The following is an 18,112-nucleotide window of genomic DNA, read 5'->3' on the forward strand; positions in this document are numbered from 1 at the left end:
CTCTTCTTCCATTTCCCGTCTTTCTGTCTGCCCGCTGCTCCCTTCTTCATTTTCCCTCTCACACAGATACACATGCACACCCACGTGTTGTATGCCTGAATGCCTTCTCTCCTGTCTTCAGCTGACTCATTCAAACGCTTTCGACTTCATATTTATGCATGTTTTGTGGATGCGGTTTCATTCACACACACAAAAGGCTGGAACGAGGGTCTGGGAGAATATTATCAGCGCTGGTCAAGGCTGTAGCAGCTTGGCGGACAATCTCTCACACGCTCAGACTCACACAGACGCTGGTCAAATGGGCGGAACTGGAAGGTCTGACGGAGAATGTTATCTGCTCGAGTCGAGGCCCGGCAGCTTGACTCGCAGAAACACACCCCGGCTCACGCAGCCACTTTCATTTCCTGGAGACTTTCTCAAACCTTAACCATGAGTATTATAACTTTATCTTATAACCTGAGCTGATGTTAACCTAAATCTAACCTGGTCATTCACCCCAAACCTACACTTACCTTACTTTACCCTAAACATGCAACCTTACCTGATGCTACCCTTAACTTCTAACCTAAACCTTACTCTACCCTTATCTTAATCTAGACATAATCTTACCAACAACCCTTAACCTAAACCTAAACATTACGTTACCCTTAACTTAAACTAATCTTAACCCACACCTGTCATTGCACTACCCAAAATCTAACCTTAACTGAATTTAAACCCTTATCTTACCCTTATCTTAACCCAACCATCACCTTCACCTTAAAACAAGTCTTGACTTCAGTATTTAATGATGAACATCATCAAACTTCTTGTCCTCATAGGGAAGACAGGTCCCCACAGTGTGAGTAAGTGTGGAAACAGATGCAGTCACCATAACGCCACACACAAGGCATCTCACCACTAATGGGGTATGTTTTTTTCATTAGGAGCCAGTCGTTGAAGACAATTACATGGGTCATCCCGGCTTTTAATGGAGAAATAATGGTCTCGGAGGACGGCTGAGTGAGATAGAGACAGTGGGGCAGGAGGAGGAGAAGAAAAGAAAGAGGCTGAGCTAGAAAACAAACGCTCCGAACAAAGACGGAGACGGAGACCGGGAGAGTAATGGGCTGTCGTGAAGTGTCAGAGACGTGTAGAAAGTTTAGCAGGCAATGGATGTTTTCGTCAAGTGTTACTCACTTACCACCGAGCTGTCGGCCTCACGCCGTCCCTGCAGTGACTTCATTCAGACAGTTGGCAGGATACCTGATCAATAAAGGTTTTCAAATCAGCTCAGAAATGACAAGAATAATGAAGTCGCCAAGATTTTCAAACCGTATGAGCGCGTAATTGCTTTTACTGGCACAGGAAGTGACAGGTTTTTTAGCCGTGGGTCTGAAATTGGTCCCTAATGAAGCCCGTTCTATAGAACACGTTGAGTGCGTCATATTTATGTGGTTGTAAAACCGCAGTGGTTTTGCTTAGTCGCCAATTCCTTCAAGTAGTTTAAATAACGACTGTTGAAAATGGCTTCTGGTCCCCGGAGTGGATTAATTTGGTGATTTAAATGGGATGAGGTCACCGCTGCAGCTTGTCCCAGAGAGGTTTGAATCATGACCAGGCATTCTGATGAAAGTCTGCACGTGTCGAAAACATGTCCAGCATCGATCTGTCGGGTCAAACATCCCGTTTGCCGGGTAAACTTCTCGGGGATGACCTCCGGAATGCTTTTAATGCAATATTTGAGCTGAACGCGGAGGTTAACAGGGATGTCAGTATTGACTGCAAGCAAAGCCAAGGATCTTCCCTCTTCTGTGTGTGTGTGTGTACATGTGTTTATGTGTGTGTGTGTGTGTGTGTCATGCTTTGCCCTTGAGTATGGAAACCGTATTGATTGTGCGTTGATGATTTTAACTAGGAGAAGCGATCCCTGAAGAGTGAGCAATCAGCAGAAAGCTACTTGAGTGGAGTAAAGTGTTTGCATTAGTGGGAGTGTGTGTGTGTGTGTGTGTGTGTGTGTGTGTGTGTGTGTGTGTGTGTGTGTGTGTGTGTGATATGGTGAAACTGTAGACTTGTGGGAAAACCATCCCATTGATCCGAGCGCACAATCAGTGGAGATGCATTCACTGTATGAGTCATGCTTCGGGTCCCATCTGTGATTCGGCCTCTCGTTTCGTCCAGCTCCTTCAGACGCTCGGCTCTTGGCTACGATCTAACGATCCATCTTCCCTCACATCTGATGCCGCAGCCTGTCGCTGCAAAAAAAAAAACTGCGCTCCCTTTCTCTTCTCTTCTTTGTCTTTCTTTTTGCGTTTCTCCCTGTCCACTGCAGGCTGACTTGTGTTATTCTCTCCCTTCACATTCTCGCTTCTCTTCCAGGTAAAAAAAGAAAAAGAAAGATGGCCTCGTCATATCTCCAGTCTCACTGCGTTGTTATGTGTGAGGGAGTGTGATGCTCCTGTAGCACAAGGCTGTAACATTTACTAGTGGCTGGATGCCTCACAGGACGGCGGTATTGTTGGTTTAATAGTCCGTGCAGTTGGAGGTGTAACTGGTGTTGTTACTGAGAGATGTAATTATGCACAAACATGCCCTCGTGACGCCCGGATGGTTTAATATCTGCTCTGTAACATCTCCGTTACTGCTGATGCTGCTATTGCACATAAGATTATGGCAGAAGAAGAGGTTTAAATTGAAAAGTGATATATTTTCAACGTTGTTTATAGAGAATAGCTTAATATTGTTTTCTTGGCTGGATAAATAAATTGTAGAATAGCTCAGTCTCAAAAGTAATTAATCTTAATGTGTTTAAAGATTGTTATAATAATACCTAGCTCAACAGAGATTTGTCTCCCACAACAATTTTATTTCCTAAAGATGCTTTCTGCCATTTAAGGTGGTTCCTGTCACATATGTTCAAGTTTGTTTTTTTAATAATTCAAAGTTTTTGTTTTGCCTCACATGTGGAGTGTGTCCCGGACAGATGTTGTAAAATGAGGCGATCACATGGCAGAAGTACAGAACATGCTGAACCTCCGCAGAACTGTCTTTATAAACCCGAGGCATAACACTCTCAGTTACGAGAGAGTGTTATGAAGAGAAGATTAAAACACTACACCTACCAACACACACACACACACACACACACACATCACACCAGCGACTTTTCAATCCGTTCTCTGCTTTCAGCTGCTTCACAGCTCAGCGATAAGGTAACCTTGAGGAAAAAGCCCATTTACACATTCACTGTGATTCATTACCTTCCCACAAGCAACTTTGAAATCTCCGCAACTTGATTGATTGTTATTATCTCGCGCTGAAACAAAAGTAGAAGCTCGGTAAATGAAGTATGTTACACTGATCTATAGAACTTCATATATGCTGCTTGTAATGTCCTGAAGGCCACGTGCTGTCCTCACACATCCACTTCATCAATTATGCATCTAATGAGACCTCGGTCTGAACTTAGATTTCTAAAATTTAATGATGCAACATATCATCATCTTTTTACATTTTGTCCCAGAGGCTCCACACCGAGTCATTTTCACACTAATTACGTCTCAGTCATTTCCAAAAACAAGATTCGATCGAGTTAGATCATTTAGAGATCGGCCGCTTTCTTCCTCGGAGTTGTGAAGTGCTGCTCTTCTGACGTCTTATTTAATAACTCTCGAGGCGGCTGAGCTTTTTGAGGGTTGCGGATAAAGACACGGCTTGTTTGTTGTTTACTATTGTTTCAGCAAATCCTTTTGATTGGTTCAAGGCACATTCTGTTCCCAGACAGCGCCGCCTTGCCCCACACTGGCAACCAGGGATCTAATTAGTGAATTAACCAACTCTATTAGTTACATCTTCTTTTCATTTGTATTCACGAAGAGGAAACTTTTCAGCTTTTACCCCAAACGTGTTATTATTTGAATGTTAAGCATAAGTTTTTATTTCCCTGGATAAATAAAAGTCAAGAAGTCGACTTGGAAATCCTTCTGAAGAACTTCTCCACGGAAGATGAACGCGAAGGAGACAGAACAATATCTTTTCTTCCGCTGGTCTGGCTTTGACCTTCATGCTCCTTTATAATGGCGGTTTTTTTTTTGGTGGCGCCTTCTTGTAATAATAGCGCAGGTCCAAGGTGGCGGCACTGGGGGCGTCACAGCTGGACTCTGTTATTCAGCTTCACCGAGGCCTCGGACAATTAAGTGGAAAAAATAAAAGAAGCAGAATGGAGAAGGAGAAAGAAGAGAGGGAATCAATATGTTTCTTTCAGATGTCAATAAAAATATACAGTTTTATGGGACACACATGGATGAACTCACTGAAATACGACAGACTCAGCTTTCAGTTTTTTATCCTTTATCCTTTCTTCAGATATCTTTTCTTTGCTTGTTAGATTCTTGGCTCAAGGTGAGCTATTCTCCGTTCTATCAAATCAGCGGTGAAGATTTTCCTGTTTGCCTTCTGCTGAATTTCTCACAAAGAGCTTTCCTCCACCAGGGACTCAGGAATGAATGAATTCATTGTTCATCCTGCTCATAAAGACAAACTTTATGGCGTCATATAATCAGAAGAGCAGACGAACAAACCCTGTAGAATTAAGTTTCTGAGGAGACATGTTGTCGTCCTGCGGTGTGATGAATTATTCTCACACACGTCCGTTTCTTCCTTTCACTGATTGTGATTGACGCAATAAGTGGAGTGTGAAATAAACGAGCGCTCCCATAAAAAGAGGAAACATTCAACCCAAGCATAATGAAGTAACAATACAACAATCACTTTGACGAAACCAAATGAACACTTCATGTTTACCGTGATGGATTACCTCGGCCTGTGGAGGCTGTTTGTCACACGGGAGAAGAATGGGACGTCTAACACTGCTGGAACAAGAGGACAGCACAGGTCTGAAACTCCAGCCAGAGCCGGATTTATTTTATCTTTATAACCAAAAACAAGTTTCCTCCAAACAGCCAGAGTCAATATTTCAACTTGTAAACCCTCTAAAAACAGACGCTGGTATTTCTACATTAGTGGAATCTACTTTTATAAATGATCGACCTGACGATAGCGAAGCTGCTCAACCTCATTAGAGATTTAAAAACTGATCTTGTTTCCATTTCTGCGTATTGTTTTCTTTGTTTGGTCTCATGACATCGAGGTGCATCACCACCATCCACCGTGCAACACAAGGTTGATGCCCCGTGTTCTATCTTGGTCGACCTGGCTGTTGGTCGTTTGTTTGTAAGACAGGACGTCTTTCAACACCTCTGTTGGTTTCCCAGAGAATAATTCATGACAAAAATCAGTCGTGTGCAAGGAGCAGATATTCTGCACATGTATAAGTGCAGTAGCTTTTCTGACAGTACCATCCCAGACACCTTTCGAAGTCTAAATTCGAGTTCTCTTTGTCTCTCTTTCAGTCACAGTTGGACTCAGTCTGGAGAAACTGTGTTTAAAAGGCAGACGGATGCAACAAGAGACCAGAGCAGCTCATCCAGAGGGGCTCGTTCCACATGACGGTCAAATCAGCTTTCAGCAAGGGTGAGTTCATTAGGACACGCATTCCACTTTTGAATCAGGTTAACAGTTGTTTCTGCGTAATATCCAATTTTGTAAACTGAGTTTCAACAAACACGCGAGCTGTCGGCCGGGTGCACACATGAGATGCGGTTTACACGGCTCCTCGGAGACGCTGTCAGCGTGTCTGGTTCTGGATTCAGACAGAGAACATCAGCACTCAGGGTTTTGTGGCACCATCTGTCCTTGAGCAGGAAAAACTCCCACATGAGGACACAGAAAGAGACACACACACACACACACACACACACACACACAGACACAGGCAGACGTACAGTATGTTGAATACACTCGCATGTCTCCCCCCCTCATCCACATACACCATTGGATTTCCAAATTATCCCCTTAACAGCGGATGCTTGATTTCCCCTCTCTTCCTCCGCCTTTTTCACCTCTGTCTCCTCTCGGCCTCCCACTGCATCCGATGGTGTCTATTTAAAGGAATCGCCACACACACACACACTCTCTCTCTCTCTCTCTCTCTCTCTCCCTTCCCTCTTTGTTTGCCTGTCTTGCTCTCCGGCTCTTTCATTCTTGGAAAGTTGCAGCTTCCAGCCAAGTTTGACGTCTTTGCATTAATTAGCGTTTGTTCTCCGGCTGGTGAGCAAAACACCACCTGCTGATGTTTGACAAGGGAGAACTCGCTGAGGTTTTTATTTACACACAATGCTAGTGGCTTAAAACTATCGAGACAATACCCTGACAGAGTTTCTAAAAGTGAAAGCCGAAAAAGAGTCTCAATCGCCCCCTGGTGGCTGGATGCAGTTTCTCACTGCTGAATACGAGAACCTGGGATCTCCCTCGTTCCCTCTCACGTGACGATGAGACAAGATGTTCGGGTCCATGACGCCGTGACGACTGCGCCCTTGTATTGATTCAACACACTGACAAACCGTGACACATGTGTTTTCTCTCAGGGAGGAGGAGAGAAAGGTCATGTCTCCCAAGTTAATTAGTGTCTCTCGCCCTCAGGTCCGGAGGAGCCTTCCTTCCCTCCTCTCGCTCCCTGTCATCCCTCTCTCTCCTCCCCTCCCACACTCCACCAGAGCGTGAAGGTCTCTTTACATTTCCTTCGCATGTGTTTACGTTCCTGCGTTTCTCACCCACGAGTAAGATATCATCACACAACCATGGAGGCTGTTCGCAGTATCTCTGATCCTGCAGCCGGATTCAGTTTGTTTTTGTGGGCAAGTTTAATTACTTTCCCTCTGTGTGGCTGACGGGGCCGACTGTGTTTGGGTATGTTTGGCTGCAGGGATCAGCTGAAATGAAGTGAGGATCTATCTGATAAGAAAGAGTGTGAGTCAGTGAAGTACCCCGAGGGACAAACACACTACTTTTAAAAAAGATTACCTCTGTAGTGTGTCCTCTTAGCTTTCGTCTCCTTCAGCTACTTATTTACCTCCAGGTCTGTCATGTTTTTATTTCTTTACAAACCTGTGGAGAGGATAGTTGAATACTCACTGCTTTTTATTTCCCACAAGTCCAGAGCCAGAAACATACAGAGGCCGTTTCATTAGCTTTTAAATTCACACGATGTGCACGTGTATGAAGAGTATACAGATGTACCACTCGGAGGGAGACACTGAAGTTAAATCAGTCCATGCACACGTTTAACTTTGTATATGACACAATATGAACGTTTGCACTTCAACAGTTGTTTCAGGAAATAGTCAGACCCCTTCTCTTGCACATTTTTGTCGTATAATAAATTTTAAAAAGGATAAAATTACCATTTATATCTATTTGGGTGATTTTTCAAGCTAAAAACCTTCCTCAAACATTTTTGCTATTTTACCTGAACTGGACCGAATACTTACGAGTTGACGAGTGACATTAATCCGATAATCTAAGCTCAATGATTTATGCTGAAAATGTTAAAAAAAAAAACTATTTTAAAATGTTTGCAAATAAATCTAAAATGTAAATCTCTCATTTACAAAAGTGTTCCGATATTTTCAATTCACTACCAATGGACCAGTCCAGCAACCGTGTATTTAATGTTCCACATTTCAAATTGCATGTCAGGACAAGAGCCAAACCATTAAGTCCAAGAAAGTCTCTGCAGATGTCTGTGATAAAATTGTGGCCACTTTGAGTAAAAGGCGTGTGACAGCCTGCCTGGAGTTTAAACGTCATTTAAAGAACCCTGAGAGCCTCAGGAAAAAAGATTTTCTCTCCGCTGATGAAACCAAAATTGAACCCTTTGGGCAGAACTCCAAACACTATGCCTGGCAAACACGGGGCACGGCTCATCACCTGGGTAATACCGTGCCCGCGGTGACGCATGAGGGGGCGGAGGTATCGTTCTTTGTGGGTGCTTCTCCGTGGCAGGGACAGGGAGGATGGTCAGAAAGTACTGGAAGGATGAATGCAGAGGTCCTTGAAGAAAACCTGGGGTGACGGTTCACCTTTCAGCAGGACACTCACCAGCGAGCATGCAACCAAGACAATCTCCGGGACGAGTCCGTGGCCGTCCTTTATTGGTCCAGTCAAAAAGACGTGTTCCCCACGGAGCGTCTGCGGAGAGATGCTCTCCTCCCTGAGAGAATCTTGTCAGACAGAACGGGATGAACTGGACAAACCCAGGTGTGCAAAGCTTTTAGGGACTCGGGCAGGAAGCCTCTGAGCTGCAGCTGCCGCGAGAGCGATGTCTCCAAAGAACTGAAGCGAGGCTCCGATTACTTTTTGTTTTTGAGACAGGTTTGCAGAAACGTATAAAAACATTCAGTCGTCATGGATTATTACGTGTGGATTGATATCTGAGAAACAACTAAACGCAAACACGTTGGTAACACATGGGTTTTGGTTGGGACTCAATAGATTTGCAGTAAGTTTAGTTTAAATCAGAAATAAAAGGATTGACAGCTCAGACTGACTCCAGAGTGCTTCAGCGTCTTCATGACGTCAGAAACGCACAAGATGGCGTAAAATAATTTAGATCGATTTTTGTACAATCGGAGGAAGAGGAGATGCTAACTAGACTTGATGATGTCATTACTATTCAATATAAATCCTTCCAGAATAAAATAATGTTCACTGAAGTGTAGTATTGAAGACGCTGCGACCTCACCGACGCAACCTTCCACTTTATTTTTGAGCTTCTACGGTTAATGGTTTCTCTTCAGTCATTCTCGGGGAAAAAGAAAATCAATGGCTCCTTCCCTTCACGGAAACGTTTTACCACTTTAACCCGGAGAGCTCTTTTTCGGAGAATCACTTTAAACCAACAGCAGCTGCGAAATGAGGGGAAAGGTCAGAAAAAAAGGCGAACTGCTCTGTCGTTCTACACAGTTTTACCGTCTCCGACATCACAGGTCTCTTTATGCATGAGGAACGTTATAGTGATCGACAGCGAAGGTTAAGAAATCCTCTCAATCCCGTGGTTCTGATTCAAATGATTTACTCTTCCTTTCATACTGACTTGCTTGGTTGTCAGTGACGCCTTGATCGCGCCGCACTTCACTTTCCTGTTGCCAGGTAACACAGAACTTTAATTTTTTTGCAGGGTAAACTCTACAATGTTGATTCAGATGATGAGTGAGGTTATATTTATCCTGCTAGTGCTTCTTTCACCTGTTTATCCCCGCTCCCTCCGCTAGCTTGTTTTTTTTGCCCGTAGAGCGACAGCGGTACTTTTATTAAGACGCTGCGGCTCAGTCGGTCGGAGACACTCGACTCCTCTTCACTCACTCAGACTCATTGTGGTTTGCAGCGCTTGAGAAAGTCATTTTCTATTAAACAGGATAGAAAAAAGGCAAACGGTATCTGTGAACCAAGGCGGAGGGAGAATCACTACAGATTACAGGAAACATGCCCACGGAAATAATTAAAAGTGAGAGAAGTACAATAACATGTATTAAATACTTAGTTCATCATAATTAATGCATGTACCACTGTGAATACATGACGCAGACTGAAACTAATCTCTGAGGGTGATGTCATTTTCCCTCATCTTGAATTTTCCATAGCAAAATAGAAAACAGTAAACAAGATGTAAATAAAGCTATTTTATTTTACTTTAAGTTTTTCTGAAGTCCTTTCGACATCCTCTGAACCTGCTTTAAATGATATAATTTTCTTTAGTCATGAAATGGTGCAAGTGAAGCAAACAACCATTTCTCCAGCCTCGGCCCAAATGTCCAGACGACTGGCGTCTGTGACGAGGCTGCAGCGGAACGTTTTGCCTTTTTACCTTAAAATGTAAATTATATGTGGCTGCGTCGAATCTGCACTGATTCCTTTTCATTTGTGTGAGCACGACATGACACCAGCCAACTTATTCCTGACGGGGCTGTAAACCAAGGACAGCTGCGATGTTTTCCTCCTGCCAATAAAATTTAGTGCTTCAAGTGGGCAATCAGATTCAATTAGCATCTTCCTTTGCCTCAACAATTACTCCTCACAGGTTTCTTATTGCCAAAAATAAAGGTAATTGGCACATGTGAACTTTGGAACAAACACCCGTCTCAAATCAGAACGCTGTATTTTTAATGCAGACGTTCATGCATGAAATAATGCATGAAAATAGCCACGTTATTCATTTGTTAAATGTCCCTCTGATCTTCACAGATTTCAGTAAAGTTGCAGGTATTAATAATCTGACGCCACACAGTAAACATGTCTGGATAGATTCTTAATAACGGGCTTTTTTAAAAACAAACAGTTGCCTGCACAACATGCACTCGCACATATTCTCCTAAAGTAATTGGTCCCCTCCAGGCTGTCCATCACACGGTCTGGCTCTGTAATGACATGCTAATAGGGCGCTAATGACGGAGAGGAAGGCTAACAAGCTTTGCAATTAAAATTACAGAAAATTTGTATCCTCCCCTTCACTCCTGAGTCTCGTTGGCTCCTCCCCCGGGGGGCGTTTTGTCGGCTTTACTCTCGGTTTAAGTTGTTTTTCCGTAATGGAGGCAGGCACGTCAAGAACATGTCAGTAAGGAAGCGTGTGCATGTGTGCATGTGTGTGAGTGTGTGAGTGTGTGAGGAGGAGAGAGTTCGCTTTTGTTTAATCTCCAATAACGTTCCTGTTGAAGAGTTGAGGGCTGCGTCAGGATGTAAAAACTCTCCGGGGCTGCCCACACACACACACACACACACACACACACACACACACACACACACACCATCCTCCTACTCTTTCTTCTCTTCTTTTTTTTTTGTGATAATGCAAAAGGACAAGGTCTCTAAAAAATTCAAATCGAGCGGAGAGGGAGCGGTGGAGGAGAAAGAAGTGATGGTTCCTGTTCCAGTGGGTTTATATATATATATATATAACATATATCTCCCCTGTTGATTGGATGGAAAAATCTGCTCACTGACCGTCCCTCGTTAAGTATAAACACGTAGCCCCTGGTGCGTGCACGTGTGCTGCGGAGAATAAAGACAGTCGGTGGAAAGTGGAGGCGTTTTCACACCTGAGAGTCCGAACCAAGCTTCCTCTGTCTGATCCATTGTTTCCATTTTCCTTGCTTCTGTATCATCGTTGGGATAAAACTCAGCGAACATCCTCGTGGTTCGGACACTGAGTCAGCAGGAGCATCGTCTGAAACTTCACTGTTACATTCATTAGTAAAATCTGATGCAATCTGCTTCAATATCGCTTAGATCGTCAGCCGCTGTCTGAAGAGCAACTCTACAGACAAACTACATTTCCCATGACGCACTCGTCTCGTCCAGCTCTAAAAGGAGAAGCTTGTAAATGTTGCATCAGGTCTGAAAGGGTTGTTGTTGTCTCTCGTGTCCAAACTATCTACAAATGTGTTTGTGCCAGTGACCCGATCAACGAGACCGCTTCTTTTGGTTTCACTAAATTTTGGTCCCTTCGTCCCGACCATGGTCCGAGGCTCCGTTCACACCCGCTGTGGTTCAACGCCCTGAATGCGACGCAGGCTGCGATGGTAACACAAACCAGAGGAGACCGTTGTCCGCACTGCTCTGCTTTTCAGCTGCAATGTCTTTATAAGGCAACATCTGTCTCTCACTCCCTCTCTGCCTGTGGATGAGTGTGGTTTTTATTTGTCTTTCAAAGGCATCTCTTGGAAGGCAAACACAAACACACACACACACACACACACACACACACACACTGAGAAAGACACAAAGCCTTGTACAGTCATCGTGGCTCCCTCCGAGCACCCCCGATGCATTTTTCATCGGCAGCTTTATTGTCTCATCTTCTCAAAAAGAGTAAAACTATAATCTTGCAGGTTTTATGCTCGTTGAGCTTTGGCTCGAAATCACTCAGCTGAGAAAAACAAGACAAAACTGTCTGGAGATTTTCAGCCGTACGAACTCTCTGCTCTTAATCTGACGCAGCAGCTTTAAAGAATCACGAGCGTTTTTACACCTTTGACATTTCCACAAGAACGTCCAGAAAAATGTTGGTATTTGTGCAGTTTCTGAATTAAATACAAGGTCAATAAAAAACTTTAAAGATCAAACAACACCAGTGAACAGGGTTCTCACACAAATTAACTTTCTCGATTTATTGTTTTGGAATGTAAGTATTTTACCAATAGTTACGGCACATGTTCAACCAGCAGACCGTGGCAGCGCGGTGCAAACTGCTGCTGCAGTGTTGAACGGTTTAGAAGAAATCTGCAGAAGAAGTTTAATCATTGTTGTTTCAGTTAAATTCAAGAAAACCTGAAAAACATCTGAAACTGTAACGTTCACAATTCTCAACCCACATCCACCTGAGTGAGGGGGGGGGGGGGGGGGCTGTCATTGGTTCGGTGTCAGTGTTGCCAGGTGCGTGGTTGAAATGTCTTGGGGCAGGTTCAGCTGTCTTTTTGTTCCACTTTGATCGTTTTCTCCACCGATGAAGCATCAGGCTATTTGCCAGCAAATCAGTTTTACTCTGAGAAGTGTGATTGACAGCGAACGAGGCTCAGCCGCCTCAAATGACATTTTAGTTCATTACAACCGAAAACCTGAGGGAAGGACATCACGGAAATTTAAATCTGGACCAAACCCAGCGACTGTTTGTCGGATCAATCTTCCAACTCTCTTGTTTTGAGGAGGTGGTCATTTTCCCTTTTCTGGGTTTGTGCCGTCGCTGCTCTCCAGTAAAGATGTGTAGGTAATCCAACATTGACGCTCACACTCATCAAGATGTTAGTTAAATGATTTTTGCATTAAAATGTCAAGTGAAACAAACATCCTGGAGGTTAATGAGCTCCTCGGCCTGCATCCCACGTTTTCCACCGAGTTTCAAAAACACGGGTCGGGTAGTTTTGGTGAAATCCTGCTGCCAGGCAATGAAACCATCACGGCGGAACAAATTAAGATGGAGTTAAACAACAACTTGGTCGAACCTCCACCGCTGACGTTGTCTCACAGAAATGGAGAAATCCCTTCCCACTCTCTTCTTTAAATAATCCTTAATGTCTTACCGTACATTCTCCTCGGACTCGACTGTCATATGCTCCACACGTGTGTCATTGAGAAAACAAAAGCCAGCAGCGAAACAGAAGAAAGCATTTTGGAAACAATGGAGTCGATGGAACAATGAGCGAGTCCTTCATGCGAACAAAAGGCCTCGAGCCGTCGCTCTTTGTTCGGAGCAACAAATACTTTAAAGTTTGAACGAGCTCCAGTGATTCGCCTCTTGAAGGTTATTGTTGTGGAAAGGCTTACGTTTGGACGGGATTCTTGGAGGCGACCCAACTGGTTCTGAGGCGGATTTCTCCCCCGAACAACTGACGAGAGGAAAACTCAATAACACAAATGTGGAGGAGAAGAAAAAAAAAAACAGCGGTTTTCCTTCCTCACTTAGATCCAACGATTTCGACGTCAGCCGACAGTAATGGTTTCAATTCTGCCAAACCCAACCCCAACTCCTGCTATTGAAAAATAAGAAAAATAAAATGTCTCTTTATATTCCTCCCGTGCTTCTTCTGTCCAAAAATGTGTCGCTGATGGACGGGGGGAGGGGGGAGGGGGTGGAGGAGGAGGTAAAGCACTGTCAGACAGGAAGACCCTCATCAGTGCTAATGGATGCCTGAGGAAACTGCTCCATAATGAAGGTTTTTATTACTCAGCCGCCCCCTGTGCCGGCTCCTTGTCTGTTTCTTATTCACGCTGCGAGGACAGAGGACGGAGCGCCTGTGCACAAAGTCTCACTCTGACACGTTATCTTTGCGGATGTTGGGATCGAGTGGTTAAAATGTGCACGTGTGTGTGTGACGGCATGAGTTTTTGCTGTTTGTGTTTGCAAATGAATCGTTTGCGTTCCGTATCAGATTTCATCCGGTGTGCTCATCGTGTTTCGTGTGTGTTTCGGCTGAATCACTGAGGCGTTCTCTGTTTGATGTGGCCGGCTCGCTTATGGTTTCCCAGATAATACTTGTTTTTTTTCTCTCCTGTGGAAGTTTATCTGGTTATGAACAAACAATATGCATGGAATCATTTCCTCCGGTCAAATGTGTTTCCTTTGTTTTCTGATTTTTTGGAAAATGGCATTTAACAACTTAGAATGCATGCAGCACGTCTTCCCCTCAGGGTGAAAAGAAAAAAAACAAGGACTGTTTATTGAGTATTACAATATTTATTGCTCGCCTGTGGAGTTTTCTATAAATAATCAGGAGACTCGGCTTTATGGAATATGAGAAAACTACAATAAATCATAATAAACAGACAGCAGATTCAAATTGAGGGGTTTTCCACATCAATTAATAAAGGCGAGCCACGAGTGGGGAATTAAAGACTAATGTATTCTACTTGTTCTGCTTGTATAGCGAACAGGTTCCAGCAGTTAAAATAGCAGCTTCATAAACCTAATGTGCAGAAAATAAACATTCAATTGACTTAAGAGCTCCATTTAAAGCTTCATCTAATATATGCAGTGTTTCAGAAATGTCTGATTGACCTTAGAACAGTCAAACCGTTAAAGAGACGTTCATTAAAGTCATTTTCTTACCTTTGAACAGCAGCTTGATTAAAATGAGTTTGAGTGTGAACGCGGAGGAAGTTCGCTCCTTCACTCCAACGCTGAGACGTCATTGACGACCAGAGTGTCATCGTGGGTCGTAGCCAGTCGACACGGCGAAAGACTGATTCACGTGTGTCCGATGAATCATCGTCCAAATCAAAACAGCAAAGCAACATGTCAACAACACCAGTGTAGCTGAGCAACTGTCTCACAACTAATGTCGGTTAAATTAACTTGATTGTAGTGTTTGGATAAATAATCACTATAATCACTTCATCCATAATTGCTCAGCTCGAATTCTGACGATGTGTGTCTGTGTGTCTGTGTGTGTCTGTGTGTGTGTGTGTGTGTGTCTGTGTGTGTCTGTGTGTGTGTGTGTGTGTGTGTGTGTGTGTTTCTCAGTAAGGTTGAATTATGCCGAGAACACAGTCACAGCGATACATCACAGCTTGCCTCCTGTTTACTAACCTCGGGAGGCAAACACACGTAATTGATTTATCTACATTCGTTAATCACTATTGCTCTCTCTCTTTCTCTCTCTCTCTCTCTCTCTCTCTCTTCCTCCTCTATTTAGCATCATTGATGTGTGTGACAGCCTCAATAAATACGGTTAAAGAGCTGAATTTCATATTCTGCTCATATTCATGTTGATCCTTTTAATGAGTACTCGTGTGTACTTTCCAGAGATTCCAACATTGAGCATAAAAACACTCGAAAAAACTCCTTTAAAATATTAACCGAGCAGAAATTCCACTTTTAGAAATGCCCGGTCCTCGTGCAGGATAAATTATGGATCTTTGTCCTTTTCCCTCTCAGTTCCCTTATTTGCTTCTTGTCGTCCTTATTAGTCAGAGACAGTTGGAATTCTTTGGTGTTTGTGAGCTCCACTCAGACAGATTGTCCACTCGTGAACACACACTCACACACACACAGTGTTTCAGGTGCTCCGACTGAAAGGCCTTCACCAAAACCCTGCTGTGTGTTTCATTTCACGGTGCATCACCCCCTACCTGTGTGTGTGTGTGTGTGTGTGTGTGTGTGTGTGTGTGTGTGTGTGTGTTGTATGTCTTCATCTGTTTGTGTTTTTCCATTTGCAGAGTTTATATAGTTTCTGTGCTGGAGGTAAATTAAGAGACAAGCGGACGCGTCTCCAGATTGTTTGCTGGTCGTGTTCGTCCTGCATCACGTGTCTTCATGTGTGTCTGCGCTTTGAGTAAATTAATTGGAGTCCGCCAAGACGCAGATGGACGTTGATAAGAGACAGTGACGGATGGAAATAAGAAGAACAGACGACGGCAGAAGTTTAAAGAAAGAATCCACACAGTCAGAAAGAGAAGCGGCAGCTGACACGAGCTGAACTCATTTGTTTTTTCGTCTTGCTAACCTTTGCTATCGAAGCTCGACTGCTAACAGGTTATATGATGAGTTGAGCTGCAACATTTCAAATCAGGCTTTGAATTAAAATGTGACATTTCAGTTTGAGGAAATTAAAGATAAAAAATAAATGAAGTAGCTTCAAATGTGTGATCAGCAACTTTTAAATGCCAACAATTTGGTGGCTGATTTATTTTAACCTTCTCCAAGGAGGTTATGTTTTCACCCCTGATGTTTTTTAGCTGGATTTGTAGCTTAAATTATTGTTATTAATATCAGCTATGAGTGTGTATGTCCCTCTTATTTATGTGTGTGTGTGTGTATTTAAGGCCCTCAGCATCTTAATAACAGTGTGAGGGCCCTTGAGCGCTGTTGGTCATCGTCTTCACTCCCTGATTTGCTGGAGTTAAAGCCGCAGAAGGGTTTTCAGTGGAGAGCAGTCAGGGGCGATGAGAGAGGTGCAGAGGTGTCGTAGTGGACGTAGACCTCCAGGAGACCAATTAGAAAGAGGGAGGGACGGTGAAGTTGCGGAGGGTCTGAGGTAAAAGAGGTCCGGCGGGGGAAGGGTGTCGGGAAGTGGGCGCCTTGAGGAAATTCCTACAAATCTGGAGCAAACATTCGCTTTGACTCAAAGAAGAACTGATTCGATAAAAAATGAGATCACCTGATTTTATTTGCTGTATTCCACATGGAGTTGTTCTCCCATAGACTAAACACTCTTCTAGCAAAATTGGCACAGTGCCCCGTCTGAGTGCCCCCCCCCCCCCCTGCGTTTCGGCATGAATGAAAAACTGCTCGGAGTTTTATGGCAAGACGTGAGGGAGGGAGTAGATGAAGGAGGGAATGTGTGAGGGAAGGTGACGGGAGAAATTAGGCACCAAGTCAGGAGAAGAAAAGCAGGGAGTGAAGACAGACGGTGAAAAGAAGAGCGAGAGTGAAGGAAGACGGTTTATTACAGACACTGAGGATGAATGCTGGTGAAAAAAGAAAAGCAGATTGAACTGAAAACCCTGACAGTTTAATGAATCATGATGGTGGTGGAACAGTTCGTGCAGAGGAAAAGAGATCGAGAGGAAGAAAAGAACGATAGAAGGAATAGGAGATGGGTTTTGGAGGTATGGCTGAATGGGGGGTTAAACGTGTCAGAGGCTATCACCAGGTCAACATCCATCAGGACAGACCTGACCTCCACATCGATGTGTTTGGATATACACCGCCCGTACGTCCATGAGTGTGTGTGTGGCCCCGAGGTGGAGCCTTCGTCAACTCATCACATCCTCCTCCCACACAGGAAGTCCTTGTTAAAAGTTCCGCAGTCGGAGCTTCAAGCCTCAGTGATGTATGTGATTCACTGAGAATGGTGGCATCCATCAGAGGCTGCACCGAGCTGCCCTCCCTCAGAGCACCACCTCCTCTTCTCCATTCCTTTACTGCGGGGTTGATAATGTGGATTTTCTGTTTCTGGTTTTTTATTTTTATCTTTATTATTATGTCGCCTTACAGCACAAAGGTTGCTGCCAAATGTGCTTCTACTGGACGTTCTGTGCACTGCATCTTTCGAAACTCCGACCTTTCACATCTGGATTCAAGACTCAAATACGTCAGAGGAGGTTAAAGGACCTAAGTGATGGAGGCTGAGGAGACAGAGGAATCGTGTATAAAGCATCCAGAGAGAAAGAGGGAGAGCAAGATGTGTCACACCCCCTGGAGTGTCTGCTTTTCACTTCTTCTCCTCCACTTAAAATTTACCGGGGGGCATGGGGAGAGATGGATGGATTCAGAGGGGGAGGAGGCAGGAGAGATGGAGGAGTGTGTCGCTGCCCACTCAAGGGCAAAGAGCACCTTGGCAGCCTTTCTTGCAGAAAGACGAGTCACGTCAGCCTCTTCCTCTTCTTCTCTCTTGATTTCTGTCCTTCTCCATCGTCCTCTGGCTCGTATTTAATATTTTTGTCAGATGTTTCATTCCTTCTGGTGGCTCTCCTTATTTTTCATATTCCTATTGTTACCGCAAAACAGAAAAACAAAAAGAATTTGAATAAATAGTGATCGTAAATGATTAACATAGTGAAATTTGACAGTTTAGTCATGGTAGCCTGGTACAAATAAAGATTTTAAAACAAATAATCCACAATCAAACCCCAAAAACTGTATTTAAAGAACATACATATCCCTTTAATGGTCATATGAAGAACCATAAAGTCTGAGGGGAGATGAAATCTATCCAATTATGTCACTGAATTTAGCTTCAAT

At 43.8% G+C, this 18,112-nt stretch overlaps 1 protein-coding gene across 3 annotated transcripts in view; it reads left to right on the forward strand.

Annotated features, from left to right (window-relative positions):
• The window catches only part of htr2cl1 (5-hydroxytryptamine (serotonin) receptor 2C, G protein-coupled-like 1), a 143,314-nt gene that overhangs the window by 97,997 nt on the left and 27,205 nt on the right, over positions 1 to 18,112 (forward strand). For all 3 annotated transcript variants that reach the window (XM_069518655.1, XM_069518657.1, XM_069518656.1), the window contains one exon: positions 5,391 to 5,511. The gene's annotated coding sequence lies outside the window, so the exon portion shown is untranslated. The remainder of the gene's footprint in view (positions 1 to 5,390; positions 5,512 to 18,112) is intronic.

The sequence above is a fragment of the Paralichthys olivaceus genome, chromosome 22 (assembly GCF_024713975.1).
Source record: "Paralichthys olivaceus isolate ysfri-2021 chromosome 22, ASM2471397v2, whole genome shotgun sequence".
NCBI classification, from domain to species: Eukaryota; Metazoa; Chordata; class Actinopteri; order Pleuronectiformes; family Paralichthyidae; genus Paralichthys; species Paralichthys olivaceus.